At 44.5% G+C, this 23,849-nt stretch overlaps 1 protein-coding gene across 1 annotated transcript in view; it reads right to left on the bottom strand.

The window, feature by feature from the left end:
• Positions 1-20,709, bottom strand: part of LOC128703134 (uncharacterized) — a 91,740-nt gene extending 71,031 nt beyond the window's left edge. The window contains exon 1 of the mRNA XM_070103527.1: positions 19,431-20,709. The gene's annotated coding sequence lies outside the window, so the exon portion shown is untranslated. The remainder of the gene's footprint in view (positions 1-19,430) is intronic.
• Between the last annotated feature and the right edge of the window lie 3,140 nt (positions 20,710-23,849).

The following is a 23,849-nucleotide window of genomic DNA, read 5'->3' as shown; positions in this document are numbered from 1 at the left end:
AAAGGTATCTCACAATGTATATACACCGAGAGGTATTTAATATATATTTCAGAGTATGTTGACTAAGATTTAACTTTAATTCTTATGTTAGAACCAAAATTTCTCCCTTAATAACGCACATGTCGACGTCAAGCTTCGTACTTAATAACGCACATGTCGACGTCAAGCTTCGTACTTAATAACGCACATGTCGACGTCAAGCTTCGTACTTAATAACGCACATGTCGACGTCAAGGTTCGTACTTAATAACGCACATGTCGACGTCAAGCTTCGTACTTAATAACGCACATGTCGACGTCAAGCTTCGTACTTAATAACGCACATGTCGACGTCAAGCTTCGTACTTAATAACGCACATGTCGACGTCAAGCTTCGTACTTAATAACGCACATGTCGACGTCAAGCTTCGTACTTAATAACACACATGTCGACGTCAAGCTTCGTACTTAATAACGCACATGTCGACGTCAAGCTTCGTACTTAATAACGCACATGTCGACGTCAAGCTTCGTACTTAATAACGCACATGTCGACGTCAAGCTTCGTACTTAATACCGCACATGTCGACGTCAAGCTTCGTACTTAATAACGCACATGTCGACGTCAAGCTTCGTACTTAATAACGCACATGTCGACGTCAAGCTTCGTACTTAATAACGCACATGTCGACGTCAAGCTGCGTACTTAATAACGCACGTGTCGACGTCAAGCTTCGTACTTAATAACGCACATGTCGACGTCAAGCTTCGTACTTAATAACGCACGTGTCGACGTCAAGCTTCGTACTTAATAACGCACATGTCGACGTCAAGCTTCGTACTTAATAACGCACATGTCGACGTCAAGCTTCGTACTTAATAACGCACATGTCGACGTCAAGCTTCGTACTTAATAACGCACATGTCGACGTCAAGCTTCGTACTTAATAACGCACATGTCGACGTCAAGCTTCGTACTTAATAACGCACATGTCGACGTCAAGCTTCGTACTTAATAACGCACATGTCGACGTCAAGCTTCGTACTTAATAACGCACGTGTCGACGTCAAGCTTCGTACTTAATAACGCACATGTCGACGTCAAGCTTCGTACTTAATAACGCACGTGTCGACGTCAAGCTTCGTACTTAATAACGCACATGACGTCAAGCTTCGTACTTAATAACGCACATGTCGACGTCAAGCTTCGTACTTAATAACGCACATGTCGACGTCAAGCTTCGTACTTAATAACGCACATGTCGACGTCAAGCTTCGTACTTAATAACGCACATGTCGACGTCAAGCTTCGTACTTAATAACGCACATGTCGACGTCAAGCTTCGTACTTAAGATCTAAGTCTGCCAGTCAAAACAGGTCGAGTCACTGAGGCAGGGAACGTAAGTTCCGTGTTGCTGTGGTGCTCACTGTGGTGCTCACTGTGGCGCTCACTGTGGTGCTCACTGTGGCGCTCACTGTGGTGCTCACTGTGGCGCTCACTGTGGTGCTCACTGTGGCGCTCACTGTGGTGCTCACTGTGGTGCTCTCTGTGGCGCTTATTGAGACGCTCACTGAGATGCTCACTGGGGCGCTCACTGAATTGTTAATACCTCTAGTTACATTGACTGCAAATTAGTTAGTTCGGTTTAACGCTTTCATGATAATAATAATAATAATAATAATAATAATAATAATAATAATAATAATAATAATAATAATAATAATAATAATAATTGTAATAATTTTAATATAAATAATTGTAATAATAGTAACTGAAGTAATAATTCTAATAATAAAAATTGCATTAATAATAATTGTAATTGTAATAATAATTGCAATAATAATAATTCTTGTTCATGACCAGGCAAGTGTGTATTATTCCCTAAGATAGCGTTTAAGATACACTGAATATATAATGAGATACAGTAGTGCATGAAGCCGTATTTAAAGCCGTCAAAATACAATGAATTATAGGCGGGTTTGTCACCCTACTTGACTATGTTAAGTTTACGTAAGTATACGCTTAAATACACTATATTCCTGTATCTCTGATGCTGCCTTTATCTTTCGTTCTTCGTTATATTTGTGGCTAATTTTGCTTAATGAAAGCTAAATTATCCTGGTAGTGTATAATGGTTACACCTTCAAGTGTTTTGTCTTATAGTACGTATTCACAAGGGGATAAAACATAGGATATTACCTGTGATATAGAGTGTGGAATACAATTGCTGGGTTAGAGTCAGTGGACGGCAGAGCGGAACACCCCGTTACTTGCAACACTTGTCTCCCCACCAGTCATAATCAACACTCACACTGTTGGAAACACTGGCTACAGCACTGTAACATACTCATGTTGCACTTAGTGTTGAGAAGAACCTCCAGTCACATTGGTTCTACTGATACCTGCAGCATAGATGAGATGTATGCTACAGTTGCCTAGATTCACTCGACCTGTATTCTCACACACTTGTCGCCTTACTCCAGGTGGTGATAGTTACTTGCTGTCAGTTTCCTCGACAGGACGTGCTGAGAGGGGAAGATTGAAGGGGAGTATTAGAGGGAGAAGCAAGATGCACTACTCATGTGGAAGGCTGAGGGGAGACTGAAGCTTCATATGGTACCCTCAAACACCACCGGTTGCCACACACACACACACTACACTAACCCACAAACATCGTGTCACTTATCCCGGAAGGCCGCTGTCTAGCTGCTACGATGTCATACACCACTCACGTTATACACCACGTTCATCCTGCTCGTTTTATACTATTTTCCCGATGAATTACAAAGGTGTCCTTGGTGTTTGGTGTCCGGCAGGCACGTGTACCTATTGATTTCTTCCCCCCCCCCCATATCTCTCACCCCAGGCCTCCCTCTCTCAGCTAGCCACCCATGTGGAGAACCAAATACAGATATTGGCAACGTCATTTATTTCAGCTTGTTGGTTTCCTAAGATTAAGGTCCTTCTACTACAAGGTCTTAACCCTGTGTGTCGTCCCTTTATCACCATTGTAGTTAACATATAAGAGGGTGTGTACACTGGGAAATATACACCTCTCGGTATACATTTATCGAAAGATACTATTTACACTAATACATACACGTCTTATGGTGTATATACACAGATCTACACTTCTCTACCTACCTGGAGGGTATTCCGGGGATCTATGCCCCCGTGGCCCGGTCCATGACCAGGTCTCCCAGTGGATCAGGGCCTGATCAACCAGGTTCCTACTGCTGGCCGCACGCAGTCCAACATACGAACCATAGCCCGGCTGATCCGGCACCGACTTTAGGTATCTGTCCAGTTCCCTCTTGAAGGCAGCCAGGGGCCTATTGGTAATTCCCTTTATTCCTGGTGGAAGTCTGTTGAACAGTCTTGGGCTCCGGACACTTAATGTGTTTTCTCTTAGTGTACTAATGGCGCCCCTACTTTTCATTGGGGGTATTTTGCATCGTCTGCCCAGTCTTTTGCTTTCGTAGGGAGTGATTTCCGTGTGCAGATTAGGGACCATTCCTTCTAGGATTTTCCAAGTGTAGATTATGATATATCTCTTTCGCCTGCGTTCCAGCGAGTACAAGTCAAGTGCTTCTAAGCGTTCCCAGTAGTTAAGGTGCTTGACAGAACTTATATGTGCAGTAAAGGTTTCCTGTACACTCTCTAGATCTGCAATTTCACCTGCTTTGAACGGAGATGTTAATGTACAGCAGTATTCCAGCCTAGAGAGAACAAGTGATTTGAAAATGATCATCAGTGGCTTGGCATCTCTTGTTCTGAACGTTCTCATTATCCATCCTATCATTTTCTTTGCAGTTGTTATCGTGGCACTGTTGTGATCCTTGAAAGCGAGATCCTCAGACATTACCACTCCCAGGTCCCTCACATCATTTTTCCGCTCTATTGTATGATCAGAGTTTGTAGTATACTCAGTTCTAAATATTATTTCCTCCATTTTTTTTTTAACGGAGAAGCTGGAATTTGTCTTCATTGAACATCATATTGTTTACCGTTGCCCACTGGTAAACTTGGTTTATATCTTCTTGGAGGTTAACCGCGTCCTCAGCAGATGACAGCCTCATGCAGATCCTAGTATCGTCTGCAAAGGATGACACGGTGCTGTGGATTATATCGCAGGGGTGTCACTAGCACGTTAAGAGACCATACAATAAGTGTCAGGGGCCCGAGACTGTTCAGCTGCCTCCCAGCATACATAAGGGGGATTACCAACAGACCCCTGGCAGTCTTCAAGCTGGCACTGGACAAGCACCTAAAGTCGGTTCCTGACCAGCCGGGCTGTGGCTCGTACGTTGGTTTGCGTGCAGCCAGCAGCAACAGCCTGGTTGATCAGGCTCTGATCCACCAGGAGGCCTGGTCACAGACCGGGCAGCGGGGGCGTTGACCCCCGGAACTCTCTCCAGGTAAACTCCAGGTAATATCTCTGTCTATGTCTGATATGAAGGTGAGAAACAGGATGGGGGCGAGTACTGTGCCTTGTGGAACAGAGCTCTTCACTATGGCAGCTTCCAATTTAACACTGTTAACCACTACTTTTTATGTTCAACTGGTTAGAAAGTTGAAGATCCATCTGCCCACTTTACCAGTTATCTCTTTAGTACGTATTTTGTGTGCTATATTTTTCTGATCAGTTGCTGACCAGAAAAGTCATATATTTTATTCATTTATGTTAATATAAAAATTAATAATTTTGTACCAAAAGAACCTTAGAAAATTTACCTAACCTTATTATAACAAGCGCAATCTAATTTAGCCTAAATCAACTAAATATATTTTACATAAGTTTAAAATAATTTAATAATAAACAAACACAATGAAATATATTTTTTTCGTTAGGTTCAGAATGATTTTTGCGAAATTATTGCATACATAAATTTTCGCTTGTCTTATATGGCAAGATGAGCGTTGTTATTTAAGCCAAGATCGCAAGTTCTGCCTATTCGGCACGACATATATATATATATATATATATATATATATATATATATATATATATATATATATATATATATATATATATATATATATATATATATATATATATATATATATATATATATATATATATATATATATATATATATATATATATATATATATATATAATATAGGGAGGTACCACCGCTACAACTGTCGTAGGGACCCTCATCCTCAGAGAAAAGAATAAACTTGCTTCAGGGAAAACTTAAGGTTCTCCCTGAAGCTGTTTGAGAATTTTCTCCTACCACCCCCTATATTTCAAGTATGTTTTATTTATATATATATATATATATATATATATATATATATATATATATATATATATATATATATATATGTATATGAATGAATGCAAAACAAGCCACCGGGGAATGGAAAACACTAACTCAAAAACTTTTACACTTTTCCTGCTTCGTTCGGAGACTTACAATAGAAGAGATTCTCTCAGGGGTCTGGAAGTATGTCCGACGCATGACGCGTCCCGGCTCCCCCTGGGACCTGCATATACACATGTCTGGAACTGAAATAATTCGGCAGATTCAACGCTAACAATGCGAATATTAACTTGGACCAAATTATTCATGATCTTACTGAAATATGTTGAGAAGACAGTATGACTAACTTGAATTTCAAGGAATACCTCGAGAGGTTGAACTCGTTGGTACTTGAGGTGCGCTCCAGACACAGTCATTAACGAAAAAAGAAGAGAATATTAAAATTACAAAATGGGAAATGCTCCCTGTACAACGACAATGAGAGATGACAGCTTTTGACAGGTAGAAGACTTTCTGAAGAACGGAAGGTAATGCTGCTTAGAAAAGTGGAGAGAACGTTCTGGACTCCATATGGAGTCATACGAAGGAAACAGAGAGACATAAGTTAATGGAACATACATTTATTTTAACAAAGAAATGAGTAAAATTCCGAAGTCACAATAAGGAAACCATTTACAAGTCTGAGAATTGCTGAGCCAAATTCCGCCATAATCCTAACCCCATTTGACTTCGAAGAAGCCATTGATAGCATTCCCATGCAATCTGCTCCTACTTCAGTCTCGTTGAACTTCATATTTATCAATATTTGTAAGATACCACTATCTCAGGCCTTAAATATCCTGTTGAAATGACACCTAGACACCAGCGTCATCCAACATGCATTACAAGATACTAATATTTCCCCTCCCCACAAAGAATGTACTCTAGCAAGTGCGGAAACCTATGGACAATAGCTTCAAAATCTTTGAAATGGTGTCAAGAAGCAAGATTACCAATCACATGGAGTCACAATACTAGCACAACATAGCCTAGCGATGGATAAGAAGTCATTCCTGTCTTTCACAACTGTTAGACCAATATGTCATGCTCTTGGACGCACTGTAAAAAAAGCAGAATACAAATGTGTAGTACATTGACTTTGCAAAAGCCATTGACAAAGACGATTATGGTGTAATGGCGCATAGATGTTTGCAAAAGCAGTAACTGGAAAAGTGGGCAGATGGATATTAAAATTCTTAAAAAATACGGATCCAGAGAGTAATTGTAAACAGAGTGAAATACAGGACTGCCACAGTAACAAGCTCTGTTCCTCAAGGCACACGTATTTTCAGATCTTGTGTCGATTAAATAATTATACCCTTTGGCTTTTGTAGAAAGATGAACACTAGGAAATGTGAGGTTAGGTTAAGTTAGGTAATGTTAGGTTAGGTTAGGTAAGGTTAGGTTAGGTTAGGTTAGGTTAGATTAGGTTAGGTTAGGTTAGGTTAGGTTAGGTTAGGTTAGGTTAGGTTAAGTTAGGTTAAGTTAGGTTAGATTAGGTTAGGTTAGGTTAGGTTAGGTTAGGTTAGGTTAGGTTAGGTTAGGTTTGGTTAGGTTAGGTAAGGTTAGGTTTGGTTAGGTTAGGTAAGGTTTGGTTAGGTTAGGTTAGGTTAGGTTAGGTTAGGTTAGGTTAGGTTAGGTTAGGTTAGGTTAGGTTAGCATTGTGATCTTCCACATTACGTTGCAGCGTAGTCTGGCAATATCTTTTTGTGATTCCATTAAAGGCAGCTGAAATCTTGGCTCCAGACAGCCGATTCGTTTTCCATGACACTGCACAACACTTGAAGAGAGGCGCCTTCCAGTTTAGCTGTTCGCCCTGGAACATTACAGCTGCCAGATGCCCTTTTCTGGAAAGCAGCTGTGGTGTCATAGCTAGGTTTTAAACGGTTATAGGTTCTCAGTGTATTCCCAGTCGTCCTGTGGTAGCAAGACTTATTTGGCATAAACAGGTTCTGTATTCCTGTACACTTTTCAACATTTCATAGGATGTGTAATAATGGTGGAATTACGCACAATATGTTAGGTAAAAGGACACATATGCAACTAATGTGACATTTTATTGTAGCAACGTTTCGTTCTCCAGGAGCTTTGTCAAGCTGTTACAAACAATACAGGGACACATGTGCAATTCTTGGGTATCTTTATTGAGGAAACGTTTCGTCACACAGTGGCTTCATCAGTCCATACAAAGGAGAATTAGGTATTAGAGTGAGATGCAAGGAATAATTTAATCATTGTAAGTAGTAGTAGTAATACTAGTAGTAGTTGTAGTAGTAATACTAGTAGTAGTTGTAGTAGTGCTTGTAGTAGTAGTAGTAGTAGTAGTAGTAGTAGCAGCAGCCACGAGATGGGGGGTTTATTGTTTTGAGGAGGATTCTTGCTAATGCTTCAGAGATGATAAAGCCTCATCATCTATGCACTACTACAACTAGTATTACTACTGCTACCTACAACTCACTCTGTACTTGTATATACCTTGTGTCCTTGTATTGGTCGTCATCGTCGGAAGGTTAGAAGTGATTAACAGGTACACACAAGTACATGGCTTCTTTTGAAAGGAAAAACACAACCGAGGACTCGGGTTTAAAAATGTGGGGCGCAGTTGTGGCGAAGAAGCTGCGAGATCACTCGCTGGACTCCCTGGGCTCTTGGGACAACCATGCAAGTGAAACCAGCCTGGCCAGTGAAATAGGTATGAATGAAGAAATGCCCATCCCAACCACAGAAATGCCGTGGAACGCACAGGAACTACAGCAAGATCCTGATCTCTTCCAGAGAACAACTGAATTATATTGACATCAAAATCCTCAGACGGGTCTTCTTAGGATTAGGAACTGTGTCAGGACGAAGTTCCTGACTAATCAATCAATCTTGTATTGTTTACAGCCCCGTCATAGGGCTGTAAACGGTATATCACTTGTACAGTGTCCGATAATCGTTCGGGAGGCAGTGCCGGGTCACCACATAGAGAAGACCCAGGCAACCCTGGCAAACCTACGTATGTTGGGGTTGGGGAAGCAAGAGACCTGATGAGGCACTATGGGTGGTTGCTGTGGAGGTGGAGTTTGTAATGAGGTGGGTGGGGGTATTGGGCATGGCATGTATGCTTTGGGTTAGAATGTTTGGTTGCATTGTTGTCCAGGATGGGGGGTTTCTGTAGGTGGTTGTGAGGGAGGTTGCATTTGATGTTCCTCCTGAGTCTGGGTTCTCCTGTCCATCTCCATCTTCACCTCTCTTCCCTCCTTTCACTTTTGTACCCTCTCTTTCAGCTCCTGCCTTTCTTCTCATGTTCTGTCGCAGCCAAGATGCATTCTCCGGTATGCCAAGATGTCCCTTAGTTTTGCTTTCTCCTGCAGAATCCTGTTTCGAGTGGATTCTGCCTTGAAAGTCACTTTGACTGACCGGTGTCTTCCTTTTGCATACCCCCCTATTCTCAGAAAATTTACCAGCTGGGTCATGTCATCTTCTATTGATTTCATGATGTTTTTAATTGCTCTTTTCTCCCCTTGTCTAATTGTTTTGTAAGTTTCCCCTTCAACTTCCTGGAGCCCCTAAACAAAGACTGATCTCTCCCTTTCATTCTCCTACTGCATATCCCTATGTATCTCCTGATTCAATTTAGTTGCCTCCATTGCAACTGTCCTTTCTTCATTCTCTTCGCTATGTGTTCTCCCTGGGCCCAGTGGTCTGTCATTTTCCCTTCTCAGCTTATTCTGGGCACTGCTCTTTCATTTTCTACAGTCCCTTCCATTGTTCCTGATGTGATCTTCTTTTCTTGGGCTCCATGATGGTCTGATAGGGTCTCTGTATACAGTTTTGCTCCTTCGTTCCTTACAGTTCCCTTGTTTGTAAATGAGGTAGCAGTTTCTGATGTCATGCCCACATTGTTCTTTAGGCTGTTTTAGATTTTTCAGTTCCTTTTCTAATCTCTGTATCTTAGCCTCTACTGCTGTGACTTGCATCTCCCACTTCCTGCTCTCAGCAGCTATCCTCTCCTCCATTTTCATGGTAAGCTCTTCTAGCTTCCTTCCCCACTCATGTTCCCTTTTCATGAGCTCTGCTACCCAGTCTTCCTTCCCAGACTCATCCTCCTGTCCCTTGTTTTTCTGTCCTGCTCTCTGGCAACCATTTTTTTTTTCATTGACATAGAATGAAAAACTTATGTATTTCTGTGTGGTTGTTTGTGATGTCTTTGAGTGTATGTGTGGGAGGGCAGAGGGAGAGGAGGGAACTGGAGACAGTGGCAAAATGGTAGACATAGGTAGGGAGGGGGAAAGAGGGGAGAATATGGGGAGAGAGAGGAGGGAGATGCAAAGGGGGAGGGGGAATGAAAGAGGGAGAGGAGGGGGGAGAAGAAGGAGGAGGGTGAAAGAGAGAGGGGGGGATCCAGGGAGGGAGTGGGAGAGGGAGAGAGGTGGAGAGGATGCAGGGGGGGAGAGAGTGTGTGTGGGTCTGTATATGTGGGAATGTGTGTACTCACCCAATTGTGGCTCCTGGCCCCGCCTCTTCACTGAACGCTACTAGGTCCTCGCTCTCCCTGCTCCATGAGCTTTATCATACCTCGTCTTAAAGCTATGTATGGTTCTTGCCTCCACTACCTCACTTGCTAGACTATTTCACTCCCTGACAACTCTATGACTGAAGAAATACTTCCTAACATCCCTTTGACTCATCTGAGTCTTCAACTTCCAAGGGTGACCCCATGTTTCTGTGCCCCCTCTCTGGAACATCCTGTCTCTGTCCACCTTGTCTATTCCATACAGTATTTTGTATGTCGTTATTATGTCTCCCCTAACCCTCATGTCCTCAAGTATCGTCAAGCTGATATCCTTTAACCTTTCTTCGTAGGACATTCCCCTTAACTCTGGAACTAACCTTGTCGCAAACCTTTGCACTTTCTCTAATTTCTTGACATGATTGACCTGTGGGTCAATCACATGTGGGTGTGAACGTATGTGTGTGTGTGTGTGTGTGTGTGTGTGTGTGTGTGTGTGTGTGTGTACTCACCTAGTTGAGGTTGCGGGGGTCGAGTCCGAGCTCCTGGCCCCGCCTCTTCACTGATCGCTACTAGGTCACTCTCCCTGAGCCGTGAGCTTTATCATACCTCTGCTTAAAGCTATGTATGGATCCTGCCTCCACTACATCGCTTCCCAAACTATTCCACTTACTGACTACTCTGTGGCTGAAGAAATACTTCCTAACATCCCTGTGATTCATCTGTGTCTTCAGCTTCCAACTGTGTCCCCTTGTTACTGTGTCCAATATCTGGAACATCCTGACTTTGTCCACCTTGTCAATTCCTCTCAGTATTTTGTATGTCGTTATCATGTCCCCCCTATCTCTCCTGTCCTCCAGTGTCGTCAGGTTGATTTCCCTTAACCTCTCCTCGTAGGACATACCTCTTAGCTCTGGGACTAGTCTTGTTGCAAACCTTTGCACTTTCTCTAGTTTCTTCACGTGCTTGGCTAGGTGTGGGTTCCAAACTGGTGCCGCATACTCCAATATGGGCCTAACATACACGGTGTACAGGGTCCTGAATGATTCCTTATTAAGATGTCGGAATGCTGTTCTGAGGTTTGCTAGGCGCCCATATGCTGCAGCAGTTATTTGGTTGATGTGCGCTTCAGGAGATGTGCCTGGTGTTATACTCACCCCAAGATCTTTTTCCTTGAGTGAGGTTTGTAGTCTCTGACCCCCTAGACTGTACTCCGTCTGCGGCCTTCTTTGCCCTTCCCCAATCTTCATGACTTTGCACTTGGTGGGATTGAACTCCAGGAGCCAATTGCTGGACCAGGTCTGCAGCCTGTCCAGATCCCTTTGTAGTTCTGCCTGGTCTTCGATCGAGTGTATTCTTCTCATCAACTTCACGTCATCTGCAAACAGGGACACCTCAGAGTCTATTCCTTCCGTCATGTCGTTCACAAATACCAGAAACAGCACTGGTCCTAGGACTGACCCCTGCGGGACCCCGCTGGTCACAGGTGCCCACTCTGACACCTCGCCACGTACCATGACTCGCTGCTGTCTTCCTGACAAGTATTCCCTGATCCATTGTAGTGCCTTCCCTGTTATCCCTGCTTGGTCCTCCAGTTTTTGCACCAATCTCTTGTGTGGAACTGTGTCAAACGCCTTCTTGCAGTCCAAGAAAATGCAATCCACCCACCCCTCTCTCTCTTGTCTTACTGCTGTCACTATGTCATAGAACTCCAGTAGGTTTGTGACACAGGATTTCCCGTCCCTGAAACCATGTTGGCTGCTGTGTGTGTGTGTGTGTGTGTGTGTGTGTGTGTGTGTGTGTGTGTGTGTGTGTTTGTGGAATTATATGAGTGTGAGTTTATTAAGTGTGTGAAAAGTAGTGGGTGGGATTGTGTTATTGTGTATGAGTGCGTATGTGGAGTATGTGTGTAACATGTAGTCTGTGCTCCACCTGACCTGACCCACACCAACTTACTAGCTTACATCTTCTATGTTTCACCTGTCTGCTCGTCCTCTTCTACTATAAATTACAAATTGCTATTCGTTATTGAGTACTTGATATCCTATTTTTAATCGTACTAGAAGAGTTGGAGCGTTCACATTGAGCTTGGCGGTAAATTGGAACTCAACCCCCGACTCCCAAAAAACCACACCTAGGTGAGATACTTGCGACGCAGCTGTAGATTGTCCAACTCGATGTGAAGTCCTGGCGTATATTCACTTCCGTTTCTTGTCAATATATAATATAACCTATTCACTCTTTCTTTCACAGGTCACCCATTTATTTCACTTTATTATCTTTCTTGGGTGACACGTGGCAATGTCGCCTGGAGCACACTAGGCCTGCCCACTCTGACTTGTGCCACTAAATATCACTTTCTAGTTCACTTATAAAATTGTGGCTCTCCCCACACTTAAGTCACTCAGGATTGTTCATTACCCTGACACACTTAATGGCCCCTGCAGTACCCTTGGGTAGCCCTCAAAAACACTTATATTCATGGAGCACTAACATTGTGACTCGCGCACACGATGTCCCTGCAGAGGGGATCCTCTTACTTTCTTTACCCACACCCAAACAAGCCACCAGAGGGAATGGCTATTTATAAATGGGACGTGGAGATGTGGAGGGAGAAGCAATGGGAGAAGAGGGAGAGGTCAGTCTTTATACACAGGCTTCAGGAGAGTGAAAGGAGGACATACTAACAAAGATGGCACAGAGAAAAAAAGGAAATTGAAAATATCATCAAACAGGAGAAGAGGACATGACTGAGCTGATAAATTTTCAAAGAACAAGGGGATGCTCAAGGTTGAGAAATTTGCCAGTCAAAGCGATTTTCAAGATAGAAGTGATGTGGAACAGGATCCTGCAGAAGAAACCATGGCTAATGCAGAGTGTTCCTAGATCACAACAGAAAGAGAACAGAACGACAGAAGCTCAGAGAGAGGACACAAAGATGAAAGCAGCAAGAAAGAGAGACCACAATTGAATCAGTAGGGGACAACCAGAGTCGAGTGGAGGAACAAGCACAAATATCCTCAGAGCCCCACAACCAAGCACATTACCCCAAAACAAATCATACTTTACATTCACAGCCCCCACCCCACCATATGTACTAGAACCCCACAGCACTCTGCCAGATTTTCCACTCCCCCGGCCCCCACAAACCCCCAGAATACAGTGTTGGAGAGGAAACTGAAGGTTTGGTACACCATAGCTGATGGAATAAAGAATAAGTGAGACAAGTGGCATGAAAGAATCACAGAGGCATAACCAGACATCATAGCTCTCACAGAAATCAAGCTCTCAGAAATGATATTAAATGTCATCTATCCAATTGGATATCGAATCTTGAGGAAAGATAGAGGGAATAGAGGGGGTGGAGGAGTTGCACTGCTCATCTTAAACTAATGGAATTTCAGAAGTTGGTAAGGAGAGACAGAGGAGAAGCATGGGGCTACATAAAGGAACGCTTCAGACTGTGGTCCCAAGGTGGTAATTGTAGTGATGTATAACCCACCACACAATAGCAGGAGGCCAAAACAAGAATATAATGAGAGTAATAGAGATATGGTCGACACCCTGGCTTACGTGGCAAGAAGGGCCTACGTGGGCAGGGCAGAGCTACTGGTGTGGGTGACTTCAGTCATAAGGAAATTGACAGGGGGGAAATCTGGAGCCACATGGGGACCCAGAAAATGGAGGGCTAAGATAATGGAGGTAGTTCTGGAAAACGTCATTTATCAACATGTTAGGGATGCTACCAGAGAGAGAGAGGAGAGGTTGTTCCAGCAAGACTGGACCTTGTACTAACCTTGAGTAGTTCAGATATGGAGGACATTACGTGAAAAAGGTCCCTTGGAGTTAGTGATCACGTGGTTCTAAGCTTCAAATACATAACAGAGTTACAAGTAGAGAGGGAAGCAGATAGGGCAGGACGAATGAAGCCAAACTACAAAAGAGATGACTACACAGGGATGATGAACTTCCTGCACAAGGTTCAGTGGGAAAGAGAACTGGCAGGAAAATCAGTAAATGACATGAAAGAATATGGGACAGCAATATGCAAGGAAGCAGAGGAGAGGTTCGTACTTTAGGTACGAACCTGCTTGGTCCTCCAGCATTTGCTGGAGGACAAAGCCGGTACAACAGGGTACACTGCAATGGAGCAGAGAATCCCTGACAGGAAGGCGACAGCGAGTTATGGTATATGACGAGGTGTCAGAGTGGGCGCCGGTGACGAGCGGGGTTCCTCAGGAGTCAGTCCTAGGACCAGTGCTGTTTCTGGTATATGTGAATGACATGACAAAAGGGACAGATTCAGAAGTATCCCTGTTTGCAGACGATGTGAAGCTAATGAGGAGAATTCAGTCGGATGAGAATTACGGAGGACTACAAAGGGATTTGGACAGGCTGCAAGCCTGGTCCAGGAACTAACTCCTAGAGATTAACCCCACCATGTGCAAAGTCATGAAGATAGGGGAAGGGCAAAAAAGACTGAAGACAGAGTACAGTCTAGGGAGGCCAAAGCCTGCAAACCTCACTCAAGGAAAAGGATCTAGGGGTGAATATAATACCGAGCACATCTCTTGAGGCGCACATCACCCAAATAGTACATGGGCGCCTGGCAAAAGCGTTCCGACACCTCAGTATGGAATCGTTCAGGGCTCTGTATACAGTGTACGTCAGGCTTATCCTGGAGTATGCAACATCAGTTTGGAACCCACACCTGGTCAGGCATGTCAAGAATTTAGAGAAAGTGCAAATGTTTGCAACGAAACTATTCCCGGAGCTAAGGGGCATGTCCTACGAGGAGAGGAAATCGACTTGACGACACTGGAGGAGAGGAGAGCAACGGGGGGATGATATGATGACGACATAAAATTCAGAGAGGAACTGACAGCCATAGAGTTATCACGAAGTGGAATAGTCTGGAGAGTGATGTAGTGGAGGCAGGATCCATGCATAACTTTAAGGAGAGGTACGATAACGCTCATGAAGCATGGAGAGTAGGCCCACTAGCGACCAGTGGAGAGGTGAGGCCAGGAGCTATGAATTGACCCCTGTAGCCGCAATTAGGTGAGTACACACACACGAAAAAGCCACCACCAGGTCAAGTGTCTATCGACAAGTACCTTTGTTAACTGGTAACTAACTAACACTATGTAACTGACTGAAATAATACAAAATAAAAACTATTTGATCAAAAAATCCCCCAGAATGGTGATGGTTGTGTCTGTAAGATCCCTTGTACGAAATGCAATAAATTTTACTTTGGGAAAACTAGTAAAAGTCTTAAACTAAGATTACAACAATATAAATATAACATTAGAACTAACCATAATATGGATGGGGTTAGAACCCGCGATGAGAGAGTCAGAGAACTCCAAACCGACGCGTTAGCCACTGGGCCAGCTGGCTACAGATATATTTCTACACCATAGGAACCACTGTGACCATTCCTATGGTGTAGAAATATACCTAGTTGGATGAATCTTATTGCATCTAGCTGATCCAGTGGCTAACGCGACTGTCTGGAGTTTTGTGACTCTGATCACGGGTTCTGACCCCACCCGTGGTATGGTTTGTTTGCAATCGTGTCATTACTGTTTATTCATGTGAGGGATTTTTAACCTCCCAATTGATTTTAAAAAAGGCCGAGGCTTATCAAGGAAGTTCAGTCTAACAATCTTGAATGATGGACCGATCACATCGACTCCAGGTTGTTACCTGGATTACCTGGAGGTTACCTGGAGGTTATTCCGGGGATCAACGCCTCCGCGACCCGGTCCATGACCAGGCCTCCCGATGGATCAGGGCCTGATCAACTAGGCTGTTACTGCTGGCCGAACGCAGTCCAACGTACGAGCCACAGCCCGGTTGATCCGGCACTGACTTTAGGTATCTGTCCAGCTCTCTCTTGAAGGCAGCCAGGGGTTTATTGGTAATTCCCCTAATGCTTGATGGGAGGCTGTTGAACAGTCTTGGGACCCGGACACTTATGGTGTTTTCCCTTAGTGTACCAATGGCGCCCCTACTTTTTACTGGCGGCATTTTGCATCGCCTGTCCAGTCTTTTACTTTTGTAGGGAATGATTTCTTTGTGCAGATTTGGGACCATTCCTTCCAAGATTTTCCAAGTGTAAATTATGATATATCTCTCCCTCCTGCGTTCCAACAAGTACAATGACTGATTATCTCAAACTCCTCCTCATCTTCCACCTTTCTCAGCATTGGACTGAAGAAGCCGTTGGCTGGTGAAACTTTTCTAGAATAGATACCCAAATATTGCACAAGTGTCTTATTTAAGATACTTGTTAGAGTAAAGTATATGAGCCAGACATAGTGCCTAACCACCCATCCCTTCCTCCCTTGTCTCAATTAATATTTACAGTAATAACTTAATGTTATTGAAGAATACTCTAATTTTGTAGACGTACCTGGGAAAAAATTAAAAAGCGTGAAAATGTTGGTATATATCAATGTTCATAATGGAATTGTATTGTTACCAACTGGTGGAGGCGAGTTACCATCAAGGATATAAGTCACAGTACCGTGACTGGAACAATACGCAAATAATCAGCACATAGGAGAGAGGAGCTTACCACGACGTGTCTGTATTAGATCCAAATATTGCTCCAGTTTTACCAGTGGGGAAAAGTTTTATGTGGTTTTTAACCCTGGGGAGGGTTAGCCAGCCAGGATAACCCTGGGGAGGGTTAGCCAGTCAGGATAACCCTGGGGGATGGTAGTGGCTAGTTTATTGTACACCTCGTATCTATCATGTGGATGGTAGTGGCTAGTTTATTGTACACCTCATATCTATCATGTGGATGGTAGTGGCTAGTTTATTGTACACCTCATATCTATCATGTGGATGGTAGTGGCTAGTTTATTGTACACCTCATATCCATCCTGTGGATGGTAGTGGCTAGTTTATTGTGCACCTCATATCCATCCTGTGGATGGTAGTGGCTAGTTTATTGTGCACCTCATATCCATCCTGTGGATGGTAGTGGGTAGTTTATTGTGCACCTCATATCCATCCTGTGGATGGTAGTGGCTAGTTTATTGTGCACCTCATATCCATCCTGTGGATGGTAGTGGCTAGTTTATTGTTCACCTCATATCCATCCTGTGGGTGGTAGTGGCTAGTTTATTGTGCACCTCATATCCATCCTGTGGATGGTAGTGGCTAGTTTATTGTGCACCTCATATCCATCCTGTGGATGGTAGTGGCTAGTTTATTGTGCACCTCATATCCATCCTGTGGATGGTAGTGGCTAGTTTATTGTGCACCTCATATCCATCCTGTGGATGGTAGTGGCTAGTTTATTGTACACCTCATATCCATCCTGTGGATGGTAGTGGCTAGTTTATTGTGCACCTCATGTCCATCCTGTGGATGGTAGTGTCTAGTTTATTGTGCACCTCATATCCATCCTGTGGATGGTAGTGGCTAGTTTATTGTACACCTCATATCAATCCTGTGGATGGTAGTGGCTAGTTTATTGTGCACCTCATATCCATCCTGTGGATGGTAGTAGCTAGTTTATTGTGCACCTCATATCCATCCTGTGGATGGTAGTGGCTAGTTTATTGTGCACCTCATATCCATCCTGTGGATGGTAGTGGCTAGTTTATTGTGCACCTCATATCCATCCTGTGGATGGTAGTGGCTAGTTTATTGTGCACCTCATATCCATCCTGTGGATGGTAGTGGCTAGTTTATTGTGCACCTCATATCCATCCTGTGGATGGTAGTGGCTAGTTTATTGTGCACCTCATATCCATCCTGTGGATGATAGTGTCTAGTTTATTGTGCACCTCATATCCATCCTGTGGATGGTAGTGGCTAGTTTATTGTGTACCTCATATCCATCCTGTGGATGGTAGTGGCTAGTTTATTGTGCACCTCATATCCATCCTGTGGATGGTAGTGGCTAGTTTATTGTGCACCTCATATCCATCCTGTGGATGGTAGTGGCTAGTTTATTGTGCACCTCATATCCATCCTGTGGATGGTAGTGGCTAGTTTATTGTGCACCTCATATCCATCCTGTGGATGGTAGTGGCTAGTTTATTGTACACCTCATATCCATCCTGTGGATGGTAGTGGCTAGTTTATTGTACACCTCATATCCATCCTGTGGATGGTAGTGGCTAGTTTATTGTACACCTCATATCCATCCTGTGGATGGTAGTGGCTAGTTTATTGTGCACCTCTTATCCATCCTGTGGATGGTAGTGGCTAGTTTATTGTACGCCTCTTATCCATCCTGTGGATGGTAGTGGCTAGTTTATTGTACGCCTCTTATCCATCCTGTGGATGGTAGTGGCTAGTTTATTGTACGCCTCTTATCCATCCTGTGGATGGTAGTGGCTAGTTTATTGTACGCCTCTTATCCATCCTGTGGATGGTAGTGGCTAGTTTATTGTACGCCTCTTATCCATCCTGTGGATGGTAGTGGCTAGTTTATTGTACGCCTCTTATCCATCCTGTGGATGGTAGTGGCTAGTTTATTGTACGCCTCTTATCCATCCTGTGGATGGTAGTGGCTAGTTTATTGTACGCCTCTTATCCATCCTGTGGATGGTAGTGGCTAGTTTATTGTACGCCTCTTATCCATCCTGTGGATGGTAGTGGCTAGTTTATTGTGCGCCTCTTATCCATCCTGTGGATGGTAGTGGCTAGTTTATTGTACACCTCATATCCATCCTGTGGATGGTAGTGGCTAGTTTATTGTACACCTCATATCCATCCTGTGGATGGTAGTGGCTAGTTTATTGTACACCTCATATCCATCCTGTGGATGGTAGTGGCTAGTTTATTGTACACCTCATATCCATCCTGTGGATGGTAGTGGCTAGTTTATTGTACACCTCATATCGATACAGTACCCAACAAAAGACTGGGACGAAAGCTAGTATTTACTTATATAATAATAATAATAATAATAATAATAATAATAATAATAATAATAATAATAATAATAATTATTTATACCAGTACATGGTACAACTTATACAGACCATAACTGACATCAGTGACATAACTGACATCAGTGACATTACTGACATCAGTGACATAACTGACATCAGTGACATAACTGACATCAGTGACATAACTGACATCAGTGACATAACTGACATCAGTGACATAACTGACATCAGTGACATAACTGACATCAGTGACATAACTGACATCAGTGACATAACTGACATCAGTGACATAACTGACATCAGTGACATACTATATAGGAAGCCCTGTGTTATGCAGAGCATTTCTGACAAATTAAGCTAATTTTCTAACCAGGACAGCAGGTGTCGTAAGGAACACGCCCCAATGTGTCCACCCATCCCGGAGATCGAACCACGGATCTCAGTGTGGGAGCTGAGTGCGCTAAACCCTGCTACATTCATGGGCATGCCATCTTAAAGCTAGAAAAGTACACGACCCAAAACACTAATTAATGAAGCTTTCAAAAATTATTTCTAATAATAATTATTACAATAATATTAAAAATTATATTATTAGTGACAATAATAATGATTATGATTATTGATTTCATGGCTGATACTTATAAATATTTTTGATGCTAATTTCGAAATACCGAGAAAATAAATGAATTGGATAAATTAGCATTCTGCTAAGGTTACTTACTGTATGATAATACAGCTGTTGATGTATTCTCCCTGCAGCTGTTGTATGAGTACTTGAGTCAGTTGGGAGTAATACAGCAGCAGCAGCAGCAGCAGCAGCAGCAGCAGCAGCAGCAGCAGCAGCAGCAGCAGCAGCAGCAGCAGTGTGTGGTGGGACAGCAGACTCGAAACTCTGTTCGATACTCTTCTGCAGCATCTGCTCTGCTGTGTCTGCCGTTATGCTGCGTCTGCTGTTCTGTTGTGTCTGCCGTTATGCTGCGTCTGCTGTTCTGCTGTGTCTGCCGTTATGCTGCGTCTACTGTTATGCTGCGTCTACTGTTATGCTGCGTCTGCCGTTATGCTCCGTCTACTGTTATGCTGCGTCTGCTGTTATGCTGCATCTGATGTTATACTGCGTCTGCTGTTATACTGCGTCTGCTGTTATGCTGGGTCTGCTGTTATGCTGCATCTGATGTTATGCTGCGTCTGCCGTTATGCTGCGTCTGCTGTTATGCTGCGTCTGCTGTTATGCTGCATCTGATGTTATACTGCGTCTGCTGTTATGCTGCGTCTGCTGTTATGCTGCGACTGCTGTTATGCTGTGTCTGCTGTGGTCTTCTAATTTAGTGTTCACCCAGAATTACGTAACTGCTGGCACTGGGATATTGTGTACTGGGCAGATATAAGTATTAACTGGTGGTGGTGGTAGTTGTGGTAGTGGTGGTGGTGTTGGTAGTGGTACTGGCGGAGCTGCTAGTGGCAGTGCTTGTAGTACTGGTAGTGGTAGTCGTGCTGGTAGTGATAGTAGTGATGCTAGTAGTTGTAGTGGTTGTGGTGTGTTAGTGGCAGAAGTGGCAGCGGTGGTGCTGTTAGTAGTAGCAGTGGTGCTGGTAGTTGAACTTGTTGTGTTGGTGATTTTAAGTGGTAGTAGTGAAGGTGATGATAGTGGTGCTGGTGGTGATAGTGGTGATGCTGGTAGTAGTTGTGCTGGTAGACGTGGTGGTGGTTCTGGTTGTTTTAGTATTGGTGGCAGTGATATTAGTGGTGGTGGTGGTAGTAGTAGTGGTGGTGGTGGTGGTGGTAGTAGTAGTGGTGGTTATGGTAGTAGTGGTGGTGGTGGTGGTGGTAGTGGTGGTAGTGGTGGTGGTAGTGGTAGTTGTAGTAGTGGTGGTAGTGGTGGTGGTACTAGTGGTGGCAGTGGTAGTAGTGGTGGTAGTAGTATTAGTAGTGGTGGTGGTGGGGGTAGTGGTGGTGGTGGTGGTAGTGGTAGTGGTGGTGGGCAGGAGGGCCAGACACACGTGTGCCACACTCAGGCACTGAGCTATAACTGGTAGTGTTAGAGGTGGCACCCAGGAGGGAATGGGCTCTGCCTCCCTATACCTCCTCCTCCTCCTCCTCCTCCTCCTCCTCTCCTCTTCTTCCCCTCCTCCTCCTCCTCCTCTTACTTCCTCTCCCACCTTTTTTAAATCAAACTTTGTTTCCTGTTTATCTTATCTTACCTCATATCCCAACAGCTGGGCTCACAAGCAAAATACCGGGGTCGAACCCTGCGCAAGTCTCCTAACACCTGCTGCCCCTGCTAAACCTAGCAGTAAGTAGGTACCTGATACCTGGTACCTTGTACCCACAGCATCCTGGGATGGTGTGGGTGGCATCCTGGGGGACCACGGTACAGTATGACACAACTGTGCCACACTGCTGGGCTTTCTTGGGTTATTGATCCCTCGGAGGATACTAATAACAAGTAAAATATTTCTTCTCCATTATCTTCTTCTTCTTCTTCTTCTTCTTCTTCTTCTTCTTCTTCTTCTTCTTCTTCTTCTCCTTCTTCTTCTTCTTCTTCTTCTTCTTCTTCTTCTTCTTCTTCTCCTTCTTCTTCTTCTTCTTTTTCTTCTTCTTCTTTTTTTCTTCTGTGATTTCGTAAGCATTGGAGCCGCTGAAAGCAAAAGCCTAACTGACAATTAAATCAACAAAGAATTACTATTATTATTATTATTATTATTATTAGTAGTAGTAGTAGTAGTAGTAGTAGTAGTAGTAGTAGTAGCAGTAGTAGTAGTAGTAATAATAGTAGTAGTAGTAGTAATAGTAGTAGTAGTAGTAGTAGTAACAATAGTAGTAGTAGTAGTAGTAGTAATAGTAGTAGTAGCAGTAGTAGTAGTAGTAATAGTAGTAGCAGTAGTAGTAGTAGCAGTAGTAATAGTAGCAGTAGTAGTAATAGCAGCAGTAGTAGTAATAGTAGCAGTAGTAGTAGTAATAGTAGTAGCAGTAGTAATAGTAGCAGTAGTAGTAGTAGTAGCAGTAGTAGTAGTAGTGCAGCAGCATGCAGCAGCAGCAGCAGCAGCAATAGCAGCATGGCAGCAGTACAGTCCAGGTGATCAGCAGCAGCAGCAGCAGCAACAGCAGTAGCAGCAACAGCAGCAGGCAGTACAGCAGCACGCAGTAGCAAGCAGCTGCGGTGCTAGCAGCAGCAGTAGCATATGCAGCAGCAGCAGCAGTAGCAGCAGCAACAGCAGCTGGCAGCAGGAGTGGCAGCAGTAGTGGCAGTAGTTGGCAGCAGCATAGCAGCGTAGCAGCAGTAGCAGCAGCAGCAGTGGCAGCAGCAGTAGGAGCAGCACCAGTAGTAGCAGCAAGGGCAGTAGCAACAGCAGCAACAGCAGCAGCAGCAGCAGCAGGCAGCATCAGCAGCAGCAGTGCAGTAGCAGCAGCAAGTATTAGCCAGCAGCAGCAACAGTAGCTGGCAGTAATCAGCGTAGCAGTTATGCACAGCAGCAGCAGTAAGGTAAGCAGCAGTGGCAGCAACAGTGCAGCAGCAGTAGCAGCAGCAGCAGCAGGCAACAGCAGCAGTAGCAAGGCAATAGTGGATGCAGTAGCTATACAGCAGCAGCAGCAGCAATAGGCAGCAGCAGTACAGCAGTGGTAGCAGCATGGCAACATAGCAGCTGGTAGCAGCAGCAGGTAGTAGCAGCAGCAGCAGCAATAGCAGCAGCAGCAGCAGTAGCAGCAGCAGCAGCAGTGGCAGCAGCAGCAGCAGCAGTATGGTAGCAGCAAGGCAGCAAGGTAGCAGGTGGAGCAGGTAGCAGCAGTGGATCAGCAGTAGCAGTGTTAGCAGCACAGCAGTAGCAGCAGCAGCAGCAGCAGCAGTGGCAGTAGCACAGCAGCAGTCAGCAGTATGCAGCAGCAGCAGCAAGCAGCAGCAGCAGCTGCAGCAGTGTAGTGGTAGCAGCTGTAGTAGCAACAGCAAGGTAGCAGTGGCAGTGGTAGCATGTAATAGCAACAGCAGCAGCAGTAACATAGTAGTGGTGGCGTGGTACAAGCAGCAGCAGCAGTAATAGCAGCAGTAGTAGTATGCAATGCAGTAGCAGTATAGGTAGCAGTAGTATTCATGCATGCAGCAGCAGCATGGCAGTAGCAACAGCAGCAGCAGTAGCAACAGCAGGTAGCAGTAGCACAGTAGCAGCAGCTAACAATATGTTATAGCAACAAGTAGCAGTAGCAGTAGCCAATGCAGCAGCAACAGCATGGTGCAGCAGGCAGCAGCAGCAACAGCAACCAACAGCAGCAGCAGTAATAGCAGCGTTAGGCAGCAGCAGCAACAAGCAGCAGCAGCTTGTAACAGCAGCAGTAGTAGCAGTGCAGTAGCAGCAGCAGCAACAGCAGCAGTGGAGCAGCATAATAGCAGCAGCAGTAGCAGTAAGTAGCAGTAGTAGGTATAGCAGCAGCAGCAGTAACAGCAGCAGCAGTAGGCAGCAGCAGCATGCACTAACATCAGCAGTTAACAGCCCAGCAGTAGCAGCAGCTGGCAGCAGTAGCAGCAGCAGTAGCAATGTACAGCAGTAGGCAGTAGCAGGCAGTAGCAGCAGCACCAGCAGCAGCAGCAGCAAGCAGCAGCAGCAGTAGCATAGTAATGGCAACATCAGCAGTAGGTAACAGCAGCTAAGGCAGCAGTAACAGTGGTGCAGCAGCAGCTGCTACATCAGCAGCAGCAGCTGGCTAGTAATAGCTGGTAGCAGCAGCGGTGATGGCAGCAGCAGCAGCAGTAGCACAGCAGCAGCAATAGCAGCGTTAGCAGTAGTAGGCAGCAGCAGGCAGTAATGGAGCATGTGCATGGTAACAGCAGCAGCAGCAAGTGCAGCAGCAGTGGTAATGCAGTAGAGTGTAGCAGCAGTAGCAGCAGCACCAGCTGCAGCAGCACAGCTGGCTAGTAGCAATAGCAGCAGCAGCAGCAGCAATAGCAGGCAGTAGCAGCAGTAGCGTGGCAGGCAACAGCAGTGAGAGCAAGGCAGTAGCAGTGACAGCAGCAGTAGCTGCAGCACAGCAGCAGTAGTAGCACAGTAGTTGCAGCAGTAACAGCGGCATGGCAGTAGGCTAGCAGCAACAGCAGCAACAGCATGCAGCAGCAGTGGTGCAGCAGGCAGTGATGCATGTGGGGTGGTGTAGT

The sequence above is a fragment of the Cherax quadricarinatus genome, chromosome 85 (genome assembly GCF_038502225.1).
Source record: "Cherax quadricarinatus isolate ZL_2023a chromosome 85, ASM3850222v1, whole genome shotgun sequence".
In the NCBI taxonomy this organism is placed as follows: Eukaryota; Metazoa; Arthropoda; class Malacostraca; order Decapoda; family Parastacidae; genus Cherax; species Cherax quadricarinatus.
This window is presented reverse-complemented; position numbering and strand designations above follow the sequence as displayed.